The sequence below is a fragment of the Pithys albifrons genome, chromosome 2 (assembly GCF_047495875.1).
Source record: "Pithys albifrons albifrons isolate INPA30051 chromosome 2, PitAlb_v1, whole genome shotgun sequence".
Classification (NCBI taxonomy): domain Eukaryota; kingdom Metazoa; phylum Chordata; class Aves; order Passeriformes; family Thamnophilidae; genus Pithys; species Pithys albifrons.
The window spans coordinates 38,815,311-38,833,887 of NC_092459.1; the positions used below are offsets into that span (position 1 = coordinate 38,815,311).

The window sequence follows — 18,577 nt, forward strand, 5'->3', positions numbered from 1 at the left end:
AACCCCCCCAAGCACAGAGAGAAAAGCCTCCCTCCTAACACCAGGGAAAGGGAGGAAAAGAGAGGGGAAAGAAAAAAAAAACACTTCAAACTGCATTTATACTAAATCTACATATATTTTTCACAGAAAGAAAGAGACAATTAGAAGAGAGTACAAATATACACTCACACAAGTCTGCAACAACAAGTTCCCCACCTCAACTTCTTAACGAACACACAAATTCTACTGTCCTAACTACACATTACTTAAGAAGAAGCTTATTCCCCAGGGAGACAAACCCAAGCAGAAATGAGAGACCCAGAACAACACATTTTACTTTCCTGAGGTACCCTGTGAGCCAGTGGTGGGCCTGGTCCTCTCCATCCCCCCTGGGACAGCATCGTGCGTCCTCCCAAGAGGAGGGCTGAGAAGCGACTGCCTTAACCACTCCCACACTGGTTCCTACTTCCCTGGAGATGATGTCATAATGTGGTATGGAATACAAACTTACTGGCTAGAAGAGGTCAGCTGTTAGCTCAGCCCAGCTCAAGTCAGCTGACAGCTTCGGCCTAGTCCACACTTCAGAGCCCAAATCTAGGCCCACCTAGGTGAACCCATAACATGGGCCTACATACAAGCACTCCACAATTAAATGAAAATACTAGCTTAAGGCTACTGTTGCTCAAATACAGTTTAGTCTTAGCCTTCCTCTCAGAACTGGGGAGTTAGGCATTATTTAAGCTTTCAGTGAACAGGTCGTCCTTTTCCTCATTTCAGGGTCTGCCAGATCTTTTGCAATTGCCCTGACTGTCCTGCTTGCACTTGGAGTTGGCTGAATGCAAGCCAGGTGTGATCCAGAATTCACATGGCTTCATTAGGCAGCACTTTGCTCTGAGCAAGGATTACTGCATTACCCCAAGCATGGTGATTTCAGTTTAAAGCTGGTGAGTACATTCATGGCTTAAAGTACAGGTGGAACAAGTGTGTGTAAAAGTATAAAAATCTCTCTGCAAAGGTATATATATGTATATATAAATATTTATAGTCTAACACTGTAAGCCAAGATGTCAGGCTTCAAGCTTTTGCTGATATTTAAAAATTCTACTTGGAGATCAAGCTTAGGACTGTAGCTGTCATATGCAGACTTACACATGCAAATACAGAAGTGATACTGAGGACAAGTTTCCCCACAAAAACAAAATCAAAACCACTGTCTACTTAGTATGTGTTCTATCTGAGTACAATGGCTACAAGAGTACATTACCAGGCTGATACCCAGACATAATTTCATCCATATTCCTTATATAAAGGAGCATTTCTGCAGTGGTTTTGCAGGAGGTATCTCAGGAGACAGGATAATTTTCAAAACATGGCACAGATTTAGTGTTTGCATGGACCTTGCAGCTCTAGACCCTACTGACTTCAGCCCATGGATCAGGTAAAGAAATTACTGATCTAGTAAAACATGTCAGCTTCTATGTTGTACTGTAGGCTAACATGTAAATCCTTTATTCTTACTAAGTATTTTTATTTCACCATGATATATCCGGACTGAAAGACTGAAGGGTTACTGCAGACTTTCTTGCAACTTGCTATACCATCTGCTGCTGTATTAATGGAATGGTGTGTACATAATATTAATGGAATGTTTTATATGTAGCATATATATAGCATATATTTGTGTTATTGTTCAAAAAATTATTGGAATTTTATTATATATATTTACCTTTAAAGCTGTCTACTCAAATGAAAGCAACTGTATTAGACTGGCAGGAAAAACTAAAGTTACTATAAATTTGAGATTCAGATATTCAGAGAATTCTTCATTGGTTACAGTAAATCATACTTCCTAGTTCTTCTGCCTACTCTTGCTCTCTAATATACATGTGCAAGATTACTTTGGTTAAAACTTCATTGATGAGACATGCAAGGTTATTATATATCTAAAATTACAGTTTTGGGGTAATTTTCAATTTTTTGTCATTTTGCAATTTCTTTTTGAATTATTAGTTTGGATGGCCTGAATGTGAAGATAGCTTTACAAGTGGCATTCACAAGTCTTCTTAGAACTCCTAAAATCTTTGAAGCTATTGCTTCTTTGTCTGGTGTACTTTAACTCAGTATGACCTGAGTGATTGACTTTTAGTGTGATTACTCCTATGGGATTCAAACACTGATGTTGCTAAAACTTTTAGACCTCATCATGCCACAGTGTAGTGTCCTTACACACTTTTTTCTGGTCTAGATATAAGAAAAACCCTTTCAAAGAATAAAAATACCATCATTTGTAGCCATGGCAAGCAATCATGTTGCTAAAACATTTTCTTGTCTCAACAAGTCATAACAGGAACTGTGCCTTTGTAAAAAGGGAATGGAGACTCAGAATGGAGCAGAACTGTCAATGGAGATCTGGTGTTTTAAAGTGAACCTGTCATGAATACTAACTGTGCTGAATGAAATCACCCTCAGCCTCTCTTGCTTATCAAGCACTCCAGTTACCTAGAAAAATATTTAACTATGCTGAACAGGTGTGACAGAATTTTTCATCCACTTGTTTTTTCAGTTAAAATGCATGTCAACTTGTTGTTACAGTCAACATTTTTTCAAATAAGATAAATTAAAAAAAATAATCTAATAAGTCCAGATAAAGGAGAATATCCTCACTTTCAACTCAGCCTTAGGTCAATAAATAATGCCATAGAAGTAGCCTGGAATGAAGCAAGTAAAATCAACAGATTTTTCAAGTGAAACTTTGTGTTACTGTAACTTCCACTGATCAGAAAAAAAACAAAACAAAACAACAAACCAAAAAAAAAAAAAACCAACAAAAAACTTCACCCACAAACAAATAAACCCAAAACCAAAACAGAAGCAGATGTATTAAATCAAGCTTTTTCATTTATCTGTTACATGTTTGCCTAACTCAATGAGTTCATCTAATATTAGATTTACTAATGACACTGTCCTGTAAAGACAATGATGTTAAAGAACCTGCATGTATGTGTCCATAAATAATAATACAAACTATTAATCTCTTTTGTACAAGTTGTTTTTTCTGTGATGTCATCTGTGCATTTTTATTAGGGCAGTTATCATGGTATTGGCACTAGATTTAAAATCCTATATGTCTCATATCATTACTTATTTTTAATTATAATCAAATAAATATATATTAAGTTAAAATTACCAGTTTGAACAAGCATAGCACTAAGCATCCAGTTTGAATAACTCACATTGGGAGTGTGAAATTTTAAGCTTCCAAAAAAGGACAAATAATTTACATATTTAATTCATTTTTCCTCAGCTTTATATGTGCATGAGTACCACATAATACATGTGCTGTCCTACATTCACAGTTTTTTTGTATACACACTCATTGTCCAATGTAAACAGACTGTAGCTTGAAATAATTATATTTGAGAGGCTGTAATAGTAGTCTGTTTATCACTAGGTTATTTTTGTCAAGAGCAAAGAAATCGAAACTGAGCAGTCCTGAAATTGCTCAGAATGACTCATGACAGTGTGAAAGTAAATTATATTCTCCTCATCTATAGAAATGAGGATAGTAATATTTACAGTATCTGGTTTTGTTTATGAAGTGTTTTGGAGATGAAAAGTGCAGTTTCATGCTGACTCCTTCTGCTGCACCATAAAGTGTTTTACATTTCCTTTCTGTGTAGCAGTATGTCCCACAAGGACAAAGCTTTGAGTGTTAAAGTGCTCTGCAGGTACAGTCCTTAATATGATTATTAGGTTAATAACTGTGTGAAGCTACTATTACAAATGAGACCACAGTCTTTGGTAACAATATCAGCCTGAATGTCACAGCATACACATTTTTTGCTAGTATTAATATTACCTTTCTGACTGATTTAATTCTCCTGCTATGCTTTTGTTTAGTTTTAAGAAGCATCAGAACTGAAGTTCATAAAATCAGTGTCAGGAACATATCATGCATGTAATTCTGATGTCTTTCAGCTCCAGAAATCTTCAAAACAACTTTAAGTGAAAAAACTCCTTTAATAGTATATGAAAGCTGTCTCTTACCCTGGAAAAACCATGACAGGACTATATGGCATTTGCAACCACATACACTTAATTGCAACACATTACACAGTGGAAGACACAGTTGCAGTACTGGCAGTAGCTGTGCCACCTTCTCAGAAATTATGTAGACTGTGTCTTTGTCTCAGCAGATGGTATTTTTATGACCTGCAGTTCCTATGCTGAGAAAGTCTAGATGAGAAAATAGAAAACAAGCAAAATTTGGAATATAATTCTTGATTTTCGTTCCAAAAGACAGTAACCAAAGTTTTTCAATCTTAATATTAGCCTTAACATTAAGAATTATGAGACTAAGTGTCTTGGTTTCAGAGATACACAGTAATAGTAATTGCCCTTCAAGTTCAGCTCCATCTGGAAATCCTCTCAGTTTATGTAGGTGCCTTAGGCAGTATTAAAGAATATAGGCAAAATAACTTCAATGGGAAAAGAGTTACGTGTTACTGTAAACATAAGCCTCTATAAGATCCTGAAAAAGCACATCATTTCCTGCTGTTCAATTTTTATACGGTTGGTTTCAGCAAGTGTTTTCAGCATCCTACATCAATTCCATATAGTATGATCATTTTAATTATGAATAACAGATTATATCAGATTGTTTCACCTTCACAGGTATAGATTTAATCAATCAAGAATATCAAAATATATGCCTGCTTTCATTTTTAACTTGTCCCAACCTTTAAGCTTAATCAAATTTCATTTGTTGCTCTTTACATGTGGCGTGGAGTCAATTCTCTTCATAGCTGCTAGCACAGGGTACCACAGGTAGTCATGCTCAGCATATAAACCAGAGGAAGGAGCATAAAATGTAGTACCTCCAGAGCAATGGCATTTGTCTTCCCAAGCAGCTGTTACAAAGTGATGGAGCCCTCTTTTTCTGGAGATGTCTGAATAGCTGCCTGCCCATGGAAAGAGATGAATGAATTCCCTGTTTTGATTTGCTTGAATGTGCGGGTTTTGCTTTACATGTTAAACTGTTTTTATCTCACCTCACAAGTTCTCTTGCTTTTACTCTTCTGGTTCTCTCCCCCATCCCACTGTGAGAGAAGTGAGTGAGCAGCTGTGTGGGACTTGGTTGCTGGCTGCAGTTAAACCACAACACATTTTGAGCTGATAATTTGAAAATGGGATATATGCTTCAAAATTACTTTTTTTTTTCTAATATTAAAGACAAACAACTGAGTTGAGCTGTGATAAACACCAAAAGACTTAAAAGTAGCAAAAGCTCCACATCTTTTAGCTCATTAATAGTACATGAATATTCTGGTTCATACTGTAAAACCATTTGATGAATGCCTTCCTAACAAATAGAGATGTACCCACCTTACTCTCAGTTCTGCTCTTTGTACTGCTGTAAATCTAGAGTAACTCCTTAGTAAGCAATCTCTTTGGATTTCTATCAGTACAACTAGAGGACAAATATGACCACCCTAACTGAATATTTAATATGGTCTTCTAAAACTTCTCTTAGAAAACGAAACTGCAGACAGCTTTTGCCCCTTGATCAGCTTGTGATAAATAGAACAAAGCAAACAAATAATTTCCCAAGTGTAGGAACTCTTAAAGAAACTGTCATTCTGATAAATTCTAAAGTACTTTTTGAGTAAATAAGTGTTTATATTTAATAGCCACAATGTCATTTTAAATGAGTCATTCTATCCCATTCATTGCTCATGGTTAAAGCTAATTGGAAGCCATTTTCTCAGTCTATTGATGATTAATGAACAGCATTTTGGGTTTTTTAAACATAACATTCTTTTGTCCAATGTAGAGAGGCAAAAGAAATCAGTGGCTTAATAACTTAGAATTTCAGAGCAAAGAATAATTAAAATGGTGAAAGCAAAGGAGAGGACACATAACAAGCCTTATTTAAACAAATACCCCACTGAGAGCTAGGAGAGTTTGGGACCACAAGCGGTAAGCAAAATCAATTAATTTTGGTCTAACTTGAGCACAGTTATTGAGTTTATATAAAGATTTGATCCACCATGCTTGTAAGTTGCCAGCATGAAAAATTAATCTCATTTGACAGGAGAACATTGAATGTGGAGATTGCCCGACTGAGTTGAAAAAGTAAAGGGTAAAAGACACTCTGTATTTATACATTCAGAATTGTTTGGTGGTAGGGGAATGTCTTTCATTCTTTCTTTTTATAAAAAGTATGAAACCATGAATATCCATACAAAGTTTAGCTTTCTTGCCCATCACTGTACCTCCTTTCATGCTGTCAGCACAAAAATGATGACCTACCCAAGTGTTTGAATAGATGTCTTCATAAGCTACTCGAAGGATGATGAGTAATGCCATTCACATAGCTCCATCTATATTCTACAACCAAACTGGGAAAAGTGCTCAAAAGATGTGTTCAAGAAAAAGAGACAATAAAGTACAAGTTAAAGGAGCAAAATGTTCAGTGAACTATATGAAGATGGAGAATCATGGATGATAGTATTTCTAGCTGCAGTCCTCCAGCCTTTGACTTTGCAGTTACTGAAAGTAGCTTTCAGATCAAGACCTGGAATTTCAGCTCCTAAAGATCAAAACACTTTAGGAATAGCCAGCAATATCACAGACCTTAGTTTGGGTTTTCTCTACATCTTATACTTGCCCTCCAGTATCTCTGAATGATGTAGATTTGTAAGGAGGTCAGCAAAGAAATGTTGCCTGAAAGGAATAATATCAGTGATGAACATTTCCATCTGTGTTTCAGGGTTCTGCAAAGAAACCCTCCCCATTCTCTGCTGCCTTGCATTGTGTGCAGTCATCAAAATTTCATCTGTGTGGAACGGTATGCAAGTGTTCATAGATACCAAGCACTGATGGAGCATGCTACTAGGTATGAAAACATTCAGAGGGCAGAAGGCAGCCTTATAAATTTTCAGAGATAATATGTTACAAACTTTTTCACTTTAGTTCATTACATTTTGTTTGATCCAAGTCGATGATTTGCTCTATGCTCCTATTGCAATAACTTTCCAGGGTTTTTTTAAGGCAGGCAAAGTCTTTCTGTCCTATCACCCAAAGTGTCAATGAAAGATTGGATATTATGACATTGCAAATATCAGTGATAGCTGATGCTCCGAGAAATTACTATAGGGCAGATATCATAAGCACATTCCCACAGCAATTAAATTTCAGTGACAACTGAAAACAACAGAGTTTTCCCTCTCAACCCCAAAAGCAACCTCTGCTTTCCAATGCCAAGACAGGGTAACAGGATTTCATGTACAAAGCAACTGTACTGTTCCAATGAGAAGCAAAAATATCTCTCTCACTTGAAGTAAACAGAACACATCCAAGACCCAAAGCATACTTGGAGATGCTGAGGAGAATGAGCTGATTATAGCTCACTGCTCAGGCTAACTATTTCAGAGTCCTGAAAAAAAACAGATTTCTTTGCTGCTATGACCCAGGAGAGGCTAAAAGGTTAAGGCCACTGATGAGCGCTCCAACTCCCATAAAATCTTCAAACTCTGTGCTGTGCCAATGCTATCCCTCTTGCCACAATTGAAACAGCAAGCTGGTTTCCTCAGGATTCCTCCCTTGGCTCCATATCTCTCTCTGTCCTCTTTCTTCTGTTTCTCCTCTTCCTCTGGAGGGACTAACACAGGGTTGGTCAAAACCTGAACTGCTTTTTTAGAGCAGCATATTAAATTTTGCCAATAATGCTGAAAATCACTGTACTACTTCTGAGAAAATATAAGCTCAGAGCCATGACTTACTTCTGTACAACGCAGCATTGAATCCTGCCTTGACCTTAAAGTATGTTTGAAAACTCCTGTCTTCAACCAGATTAGCTGGGTTTGAGCCTGTGCTTAATTGCTGTCTTGAACTAGGCTGGATTAAACTTCTAGGTCTGTTAAAACAGAAATATTTTAAAGAGCACATGAAAAAAAATAATCCTTAAGAGGGACACTGAAATTCCATCAGCCAGAATTGCTTTTTTTCCTAATGCATGTAGAAAGTGAACTGGGTCATTCAGCATTCAGTGACTTTTTTCTTACATGCTTTACCACATACAGTGATTACTATTCTAGATTTAGATCACAGTCACAGGAGGTTTAGTAATCTAATATTTTAAAATAAAGTGGCACTTCAAATTAAAGGGGGACAAATACTGTTTGAACATGGTAAATACTGCTTATATAATTACGTGGTAATTAATTTTCATGTCATATCTGTGTGATTATGAGATGAATATATATGACTTTTCTGCCTTCTAAACAGCACAGCAGTTTACCAGTTAATTACTTTTAGATCTGCTTAGTGTAATTACACTGTAATCCACAAAAGTCTGTACATATTCTGTCATTACTTCATGTTTATTAATGGCACTTCAAAATTGCCTTAGGCCAGATCTTGTCCTTTCCTCTTCAGTATGTTGACACCTAGGCATGGGTGTACTACAACAGAGGAAAAGGAATGCAGGAATTCATGAGGATTTCTTGGGTTCTCCACATCTTATATACAATGTACAATGTACTCTGGTTCTTCTGAGATTTCTTGCTCTGCAATTTAATGAGGTCTTCAATCTCATTGTTAGAATTTGATTTTTCTTACTTTGGATGTAGGATGAAGAGGGAGGCTGAATAATTTTACATTGATCCAAATACATGTTTTCTGAGTTGTTTTATTTAAATATAACAATATTTAATATCCTCTGTGCTTCCAGGCTTCACATATCACCAGTTCATGAAAGTATCTCAGTGTCTCAGACAAAGAAGTAGTTTCAGTTGAAGAAAGAGTCCCAAACTCATCAAGCAACTTCTCTATATCCAAAAGAAAGATCCTCCCACCTACAGCTGGAAAAGAAGTGAAAGAATGTGCATTTAGTTCTCTGTTCTCTGTTCTTGCTGGCATTGAAATTTAGCAGGCTACTGTTCCAGTATGAGATGACAATTATGAGCATTATCCCACATGATATAAATGGAGAAAAGACATAATAAAACTATAGTAGCAGTATATAACACTTGTGCTCTGTGGTTTGAAAAGCTGCTTAGGGCTCAGTCTGTGTCCATTGTTCTTACTGTGCAAATGCAACTTTTTTCTGAGGAACAGAAAAAGCTGCAAGGCATTTATATTTACATTCACATTTGTTTACTGGATCCTCTACTTCACACTCATATGTAGATATGTAACTTAAACTCCTCCCAGTTATCAACATCTTATCTAGGTCATTGTGTGTTATCATATTTTGGTAATACTGCTTAAACATGATATGAAAATAAAATGGGCTGAAAGACAGCATAACTATTCCCTTTATGACAAACTTAATGGGAAAATTTACTTTTTTATTAAATCAAAGGTTTAGGATTCAGGAGGTTCTAGATCAAAATTTTGAGGACTAGGAGATATGCTTCCTGATGAAAGCAAACATCAAGAGAATTGACTTCCAACAGGCTATGTGAGAGAAATTGTTTCCTCTAGAGTCACGATTCATAAATAATCTTCTAGGCAAATCATTGTGACTTCTCTGTGATGGCAGTTTCAACATCATAAATCTTACATCATTCTAAAACAAATGGCAGCTTGCAATGTCCTTGTTAATGACACAACAAGACTAGATTTTTCCTCAGATAATTAATTTTCAGTGTATCCAAACTTACAGCATCAGATTTCAGCAAATCCTTGTTAGTATGTTTCACTTGCTAAAGTCAACAATGTTTTAAAAATCCTTTTAAAATGCTAATTTATGCACTGGAAGTCAGACATGATTCACCATCTGTCACAGAAGGTCACTGCTTATATTTGGATCATTAATAAATTCATAGGTTGCAAATGAGTAAAGGTGAGCCACCCCCTGCAGTAGAAAAAGCTGGCCCAAATCTTTGCCTTGTTTCTGGGCCAAACTCATAAAGTTTATTATGACCAGATAAATTACATGAGATGGAAAAGATAATTTAGTCACTCTGCCTACCAAAGAATCCACCTAGGGAGATTACTGTCAGAGTGTAAGTCTGGCAGAGACAAGCCAAATAAATAGGATAACACCTTATCTCAGCCTGAGGAGTTCAACGTGTACTTCAGGAGACTCACAGAATTTGAAACCCTCTGAGGGCCATTGTGCATGACTCTGCTTTTCAAGTTTGAAGTCTGAGCTAAAAGATTCAAAGGTGACAGCATTTCTGACCTTTAGCAAAGAACAGGCATCATTTGTGTCTCTCCTAACTTTACCTGATTGCATCATTGTTAAGCACTTCTGCTTCCCTCTGGGTTTCTAATTGGTTTATCTGTTGCAGATATTTATAAGGAAGGGAACTGCTTTTCAGCCTAGCATTGTATGAGCAGCACCAGAGGCTTCAGAGATTGCATTAGTGTGACTTGAGCACCAGTTTTCTGAGTGCTTTTCAGTGGTATTTCTGAAGTTTGAATAAGAGTGGTAATCTGGAGATAAGAGAAGACAGAGAAACTGCTCAAAGCCTTACCTGTTCTCCTTTGTATTACCAGAGATAAAACCCTGTGAGATAAACTAAAGAGGGATTTGGGCGGTCTACTTCAGCATTTTAATTTAAATCAGGAGTGTATTTTTTCAGCAAATCTACAGATTATACCCACTTACCATATGCTGGTTGACTATGCAAAGCAGACTCAAAATACAGAAACAGAACTTCTTTCAACTGATATTAAAATGGGAGATAAGTGACGAATCTACGTTCTACCTACCAAAGCATTGCCAGTTCACACATACAAACTACACCGAGTCTGATGTGAAATCCTTTGGTACATCAACAGTTTGGATATCAGGTTCTGGCCACCAGCTCTACAGACCTGATCCTAACAGGCTTCGCAGTCTTCAAACAAAGGTCGAGGGTAAGCATATTCTCTGCCCACAGATCCAGGAGCTCCATTTCCGCTCAGCCTGGAGTCATCAGCCCCTGATCCAGCAACCTGGCAGGAGTATTGCTCTCCCATGTCTGTCCCAGCCTAATGGATGAACCCAGGCCCCATGTTATAGGTAACTTCTTTCTGTTTGGACCCACAAGCTGTGTGTAGTAGCTGTCACCTCTCTGACCCTGCCTCCTTCTGTTCCTGATCTGACTTCAAGTCTAGATCCTGGACCTGGTACACTACTTGACACGTTGGGAGTTCTGGATGGACCCTGCAATCAGCATCCAGCCGTGTCCCAACATGCTTAGACCCTGTGAGACACAGATCTATTAAAGACATTGCCTGGGCTAGTAACTCCTTCAGCTTCCTGTTCTTTAGGAAGCAGCTGTCTCTCATTATAGCCTGACTCTGACAAGACTAAACGGAAGTTTATGTATGCAATTCGTCATTTTATATAAAATATTTACTTTGTATTTATTCATTGCATGTCAGAAACAGGGACTTCTGAGTTTAAAAACACAAGCTGATGTCAGTCTGAGGAGAACTCAATACACTTAATGAAGCACAAAAGCATAATGACAAAAATATCATTTAGATGTATTTTAAATTATTCACATGGAAAAGAAAGTTCAAAATTTGATGAAAGCAGGAATGGATCTTCAGTTTCCATTAGTCCATAATTTTTGAGGAATTGTGCTCCAAACCAATGGACCCTGAAAGATGGAGTCCATCAGGTAAGTAAACTGGTAAAAACTGGCAAATTTCCAGCTTATTGCCATCTGTCGAGAATGGCTCATCAGATCTATCCCACAGTTTCATTACAACTTCAATAAAAAGAAATAATTTTTAGAAACAGATTTCACCAAACCAGCATGGATTGTCAAAAAAAAATCCTTCTGCTCCTTATCTTGAATTGGCTCCTTTTTCAGAAGTTCACTGCAAATAAAGAGACCAACATCACACTAAACCCAAATCTGGCAATACAGCTTAGTTTCTGGGTCAGAATTGGAAATAAGAAAGACTGAAATAGATGCCAAGGACTAATGGCCTTGCTGTCTGAGGAAAAAAAAAACAGAAAACAAAACAAAACCAAAACCAAAAGAAAACAGAGAGGGCATGAGACAGTCTCCCAGCGGTGCTAATGATTCCATATGAAGAACAATGTCTGGTAACCTTGTATGCAACAAGAGTATCTTTCTATTTTATATTAAACTACTACATACAAAGCTTTAAAATTTGACTTTTCTCTCCCTGAAGGTACAGACACTAATTTGTTTAAGTATCTGGAGACCTTTTTTTAAGAAAACTTAAACAGAATCCACATGAAGGCAACATGAGATGAATATATTAGGGATAAAGATTCATCTGACCCTTCAGCTTCCTCTGATCATGAATGACAAACCAAATTTGGCTCCTCAGTGCTAATTTAACATGGTTGGACATATCTTAAAAATAAGGTTCTTTAGCTTGCTACCATTCTTGACACTATTGTAAGAACATCACTAGGATACCTTATTAAAGATATATACCTGAAAATTGTATTGAATTTAGTGTTATTAGTAATGAAAAATTCAATAAAAAGACAAACTGAAAATCTGCAAAACATCAAACACTTTTGCTTAAAAGAGAATGAGCCAACATATTCTTTGTTGCTGTTCATCATCATTTTGCTTCATCAGTCTTTAATGGCAATCTGTCAATGACAATATTTGTCATAGTAAAACACACCACACGCCTGTATGTAAGTCTGACTGTGCATATGCATATACTAGCATATGTGGGCAGGTACCTCTTACCCAAAAGCCACACACACACACACACACAGATATATAGGTAATGTGCAGTGTTTTGAGAAGGCTAAGTAGAGAATGTGGCATTCTCACATTCTTCACAGGAAAGAAAGAGTAGGAGAAATCCATCCTCAGAAGAATCTTTCTCACTATGTTTTTAATTTCTGAGAAAGTCCACCAAAGAATGAAGGAAATTATACTTTCATCCACTTCTCATTTGCCTTCTTCTCATAGCATGCTTTGCAACCTGGATTAGCCCATCCTCAGATTTCTCCTCTTTAAGCAAGTGCTATCAGTTCCTTCCTCTCAAAGCTCTCATAATAGTCATCACATTGTCATTAGGATTATTCCATTCTTAAAGATCAATATCTAAGAGTAGACTTTTCCTTTGCGTCAAGATTCATCCATTTCTCAGCTTCATTTTCAGAGGAAGAGGCTTGTGTGATCTTGTCTCTTTGTGTTCATCCATGAAAGGATTTGAACTCAGAGGTCAGTTTCTACCAAACTTAACAAAAGGCAAAAGTTCAAAGATACTAACTTCTGACATGCTTGGGGGTCAGGATGAGGCCAAGCCAAGTGGAAGAGGCATCTCCCATTTGTGTTTCCACTGCAATGAAGTTCATCCCTTATTAGATGTCTAAACAAAGAGACAAATCTATAGGAAATTATAACTCTCTTCTTGTGAGGAAAACTTCTGTCACCAGCAAAAGATAACTAATTTTCCTCACTGTGGAGCAGGAACTGTAACAATTTAGCTCTGAGTACATAACAAAAGACATGAGAGATCACAGCTTTTCTCTTCACGGTAATAAAATCGTTGTTTATGTTTGACTGCTTCTGCAACAGGAATCTCAGAGAATAAATTCTGAAAAAAACAAGGACCCTTCAGTAAAATTCAAGTTCAGACTGCTTTAGAGAAAGTGGGATTTTGTTTTATGAGGATACAGAAGATACAAAATTAAAAAAGTGGCTGAAAGATATACGTATGAGTTCATCCCTTACTTCTTTGAGAGCTAAAATTTCCAGGCTAATACTAAGCAAACAATGCAAAAAGCAACATATTTGTGAGCTATTTATTTTAGAAAATAGCAACAGCATTGTATATTACATTGCATTATAGTTCATTTTTATATATTATCAAGCATGGCTTAGCTGTGAAGCATATAGGTGCTGTGAGAGTACAATGGACTAGAAAAGCCTTGACAGGAAGGCAAGGAGAGGTCAGAGGCAGCTGAAGGAAAACAAGACTTGGTTCGCTCCTCATACTAGCATGCAATGACAGTTTATAAGAAGGACTGTGACTGGCTTCACATCACATGTCAACTTTCCTGCCTGCTCAGTCTTTATTGGTGTCAAATTTTATTGTTCAGACTGACATACAACTGAACACGATTTTAAAGGGATAGTGCATAGTATCTAAGTGCAGTTCCAGTTGGTTTAAACCAGGAAGTTGCAACACCCCTGATTCCCCAATCTGTTGTCCTTCCGGAGCACCAGAGGCACCAGAGGTAAATGTGGGAACTACATGGCTGTGGGCAGAAGATGGGACCCTGGGATCCCTACCTTGGGCAGTTAAATTCTGGTGGAAGCACTTCCTGAGAGTGTGTTCCAACACAGCTAAATGAAACAGAGGAGAAGAATGCAAGGGCAATATTAGGTACACAAGTAATTATGCTAAGTAGTCTTCATGTCTACTGATTTTGCTTGGAGAAATAATTGCTTTCCATCACAGATTTTTTTTCAAGAGCACCTTACAGGTTTCCTGCCACAGCCATACTCCTGGTTGTACAACTGAGATCTTTCTTTAGAAACCCCTGCAATAACTAATAGTTTCTTTGTGTTCTATCTGCATAGTCAAAAGGTCTGGATAAAAGACTGAAATGCTTTGATTGACAGTCACGCCCATAGGTCCAGTGAAAAAGATATTCCTTACATTTAAATAGAACCTCCTGTACTTCAGTTTGTGCCCATTACCTCTGGTTCTGCCTCTGAGCACCACTGAGAAGAGTCTGGTTTTGCCTTCTTACACCATCCTATCAAGTAGTTACAAACATTGACCAGATGCCCCTGAGGCTTCTCTTCCTCAGGCTGAACAACCCCAGCTCTCAGCCTCTTTTCATTGGAAGGATGCTTCAATCTCTTAATCATAGAATCATAGAATCGATTGGATTGGAAAAGACCTCCGAGAGCATCGAGTCCAACCCTTGGTCCAACTCTAGTCCATTTACTAGATCATGGCACTCAGCGCCATGTCCAATCTCAGTTTAAAAATCTCTAGGGATGGTGAATCCACCACCTCTCTGGGCAGCAACAACATTCTTTGTTGTTTTTTCCTTCACTCTCTCCCATGTGTCCTTCATACTGGGGAGGCACATCTGGACACAGCACTCCAGGTATGTTTCACTGGTGCTATGCAGACAGGAAGAATCATCTCCCTCATCGTGCTGACAGTGCAGGGGCTGTTGGCTCCCCTTGCCACAACAGTACATTGCTGTCTTATGTTCAAGCTGGCATGCACCAGGATCCTCATCTCTTCCCTGCAGAGCTGATTTCCAGCTGGTCTGTCTCCAGCATATATGGGGGCATGGGACTATTCCTCTCCAGGTGCAGGACTTTGCATATTCCGTCAAAGTATTAGCATGTAAAATAATATTAGATACAAAAAATCAATCATAAAGCTGTATAACATATCTCCAAATATTATGTACTTGAGAGGGCAGACTGTCTGACCATGTGCCAGTAATTTTCATACAAAGTCTCATCACGTGTCAGAACTTCTCCTCACCTCTAACAGAAAACTCAGAAAGCAGAAGAAATGGGTAAAATATTGCTCGTCCAGTCTAAGCTCTATTGATTCCTTACTGTAAACCTGAAGTGAGAAAAGGGGGGGGGAAGGGAATGGGGGGCAGGGGAGGGGGGAAGTGGTACTGTGTGAAAAAATCCCAGTTTAGTTACACAGGTGTAAAAAAAAATCCCTATTATTTCAGTTTTCCTTTTGCACTTTCCCAGAGTAAAAAGTAGAATCAGAACCAAAGACCTGATTCACTAAGATGGTGAATGTTCTCAATCCCCACTAAAATGACCTTCTTTCTAGATGGGGTCCAAATGCATTACATAAAATACCAGAGAGTGAAGCCTAATTCAACTTACTTTCCATATGGAAAGACACAGACAGGAGACTGGAAGAACATAATACACAAGAATTCCTGTGCTGGTTGTTTTTTTCAAAATGAGGACATAGGTTTCAACTGCCTATGGATATGTGCAGACAGCTGCTCCTCTCCTCCTCTCCTCCTCTCCTCCTCCTCTCCCCCTATCCCCTCCCCTCCCCTCCACTCCCCTTCTCTCCCCTCCCTTTCATTCCCCTCCACTCCCCTTCTCTCCCCTCCCCTTCATTCCCCTTCATTCCCCTTCCATTTTTTGAGGGAAGCTTTAATTTCAACTCTGTTTCTACCTGTGAAGCTTGATTTAGAAGAGATATATCCACAGCCACAGAGATATGCAGTGTGCAAAGATAATGGGTAAGATAATACAGATGGGATAAAACACCTTGAAGGCTTTTCACTTTCATGTTGATGATTTAACTATGAGCCTTGGAAATTCGACTCTTGGTGTCTGAGACAGAAGCTACTGAGCAGCTGTCATCCTCTCAGGTATGTGGTGTGAAAGGTCTCAGGTTTAATCAGCCCTTTAAAATAATAGGAATGAGAAAGTTGTTCATAACCATGGGAACCTCTTGCAAAGTGCTGCTTTTGCCATGCAGACACCTGTTCCTTCCCTCCTTCCTGCCCCCAGTAATACCCAGACACCGACCAGCACATGCAGTGCTTTCTGCCTTGCTCCTTGGCCTTGAGGAATTGCAAAACTAACTAATATAACTTTATACAGAAAATTTCCTTGCTGTTCCAGAAGCCTGAATAAAACTTTTCCATGTCTTTCCATGTCTGACAAACCTGAAGCTAGAAAGGGTAGGTATGAGCCTGGTAGTTGTCCATGGATCTGTGTCTTGTCCTTGGATGAGCCAACATGAATTTTGATAAAAGTTTTTCCTGCAGTCCATTCGTACCTACTTTTCCCATGTAGATCCTTTAGTGTCTTTAATAAGTTTCATCTGTGGCTTCACCCTTTCCTTTACTGGAAAACTACTCTGGTTCACTTATGTTTCTGTTTCATGATGACTATAAGAAATATATACCTTTCTTATCTTTATCTGTCTGATAAATTTAGTTAAAATTGGCCACAGAATTTTTTTTTTTCTGGGGGAAGTCAAGAGCCGCTGACAACTAAGCATTTTCTGTGTGGAATCTGGATAGAAATATCTAAAAATATATAATACTCTCAAGAGCTACCAGGCTTTACATATGCTAGATGACGAAATTAATTAATTTCCTTTTTTTAAAGTAACATTAGGAAAAAAAATCTAAATATTCTGATTTCCATATGAAAATACAATTTATTTCATTTAATGCCTGAAATTTTGGAGTGATGCCACAATGACAGGTTCATTTTAAAGGAATGGTTTTTCTCTTTCTTCTACCAAACCATATACAGCTCCTGTTGTCAGAAACCTTTGTAATTTTGACTTAAGAACTGATCTAGCAGTCAAAACTACAAATTGCAGTCCAATTACAAAAGCAGAACTCTAAACTGTGCAAATGTTGAGCTTTATAGTCTCTGCAGTGTCACACTCTAGTTCAAGTTGCTATTCATTAAACAGAAGCTGTTAATGTTATTTGTTGACAGCAAGAGATCTGTATTTGACAGTCATTATCCTGCAGCAAGGCTCTTTAGACTTTTTTGGACCCTTTGCCTGTGATTACAGTGTACTATTTTTTTTTTCTGTAAACAGCACCTCATTTATCGTTTAAATTGGGAATGACCATAGAGGCTCAATTTCCCACTAAGAGTTACTATTTAGGAAGCAAAAGCGTTGTAGTAGTTTTAAATTGTTTGGACCATCTTGTCTTTGAAATAGGGGAAAAACTGTATTCTCCACCTAGACCAGTAGTTTCCCTTGACAGTGTTTCCAATGTGGTTGTGCTACTTTCACTGAAAAAAAGATTTTTTCATAGAGGTAAGAAGGAAAGGAAGGAAGGCATAACTCCTTATGCCTGCAAAATTCATCCCTTAAGCAGTAGGAGGAAGACAATATTAAGAAAATATTTAGTGGGATGATGGAGAAGGAGGGAATAAGATGATCTAAGGTAGTCTGTGAGTCAGGTTGCCTTTTCAGTAAGGTTTTGTAGCCTTTGGAGCATCACATTATACTGCAAAAATATAAGCAAAAGCTTGAATTTTTGATCCTTTGGAAAAGCAACTTCTCATTCCAAATCAATGTCAAAATATTGAGGGGTTTTTCTCATCAGAAAGTTCAGAAAAACTCTGATTCAAAAATAGCTAAATCTTGTCTTATGAGTCAGTTTGACATTAAATTAGATTATCTGCCATCCCACATGGTCTCACAGGAGCTGTGCGACCAGCAGCTCATAATCTACTTCATAAGCAGTGCTCAGTGTCAGAACTTCATCTTTCACAATGTACTGACACTCAGGCTTCTTCACATGTTTGAGTCAAAAGGCTACTATATGGAAACATGGGAGTTATAATCTGTCTGGGGAACATAGATTCCAGAATGCCTGGAGGCAGGATTCCAAGCACCTAATGGACAGATGTTATGAAATTTCACTGACAGGACGAGATTCAGATTAATGCTGAACTGAAGCTAATATTTCAAATTTGGCAAAAAGAAGTTCTTAAGTATTCCTAATGATTTTTTTTATCATCAGCATAAAACCATGGTTTTATAGAAAAGTTATGTTGTGTAGAAGTTGTTCTCCTCTAACTAAAAGAAACAAAACATTTTCCTGTCCATTTCTTGATGTGATGCAAGTTGATCATTTTAGACTATTTCAGGAAAA

General features: G+C 37.7%; 1 long non-coding RNA gene across 1 annotated transcript; it reads left to right on the top strand.

Annotated features, from left to right (window-relative positions):
• Positions 1 to 1,195: 1,195 nt before the first annotated feature.
• On the top strand, positions 1,196 to 8,821 carry LOC139668313 (uncharacterized). Its single transcript, XR_011697027.1, has 3 exons — positions 1,196 to 1,417; positions 6,752 to 6,877; positions 8,714 to 8,821. It is a non-coding gene; the product is annotated as an uncharacterized lncRNA (long non-coding RNA).
• The last annotated feature ends 9,756 nt before the right edge of the window (positions 8,822 to 18,577 follow it).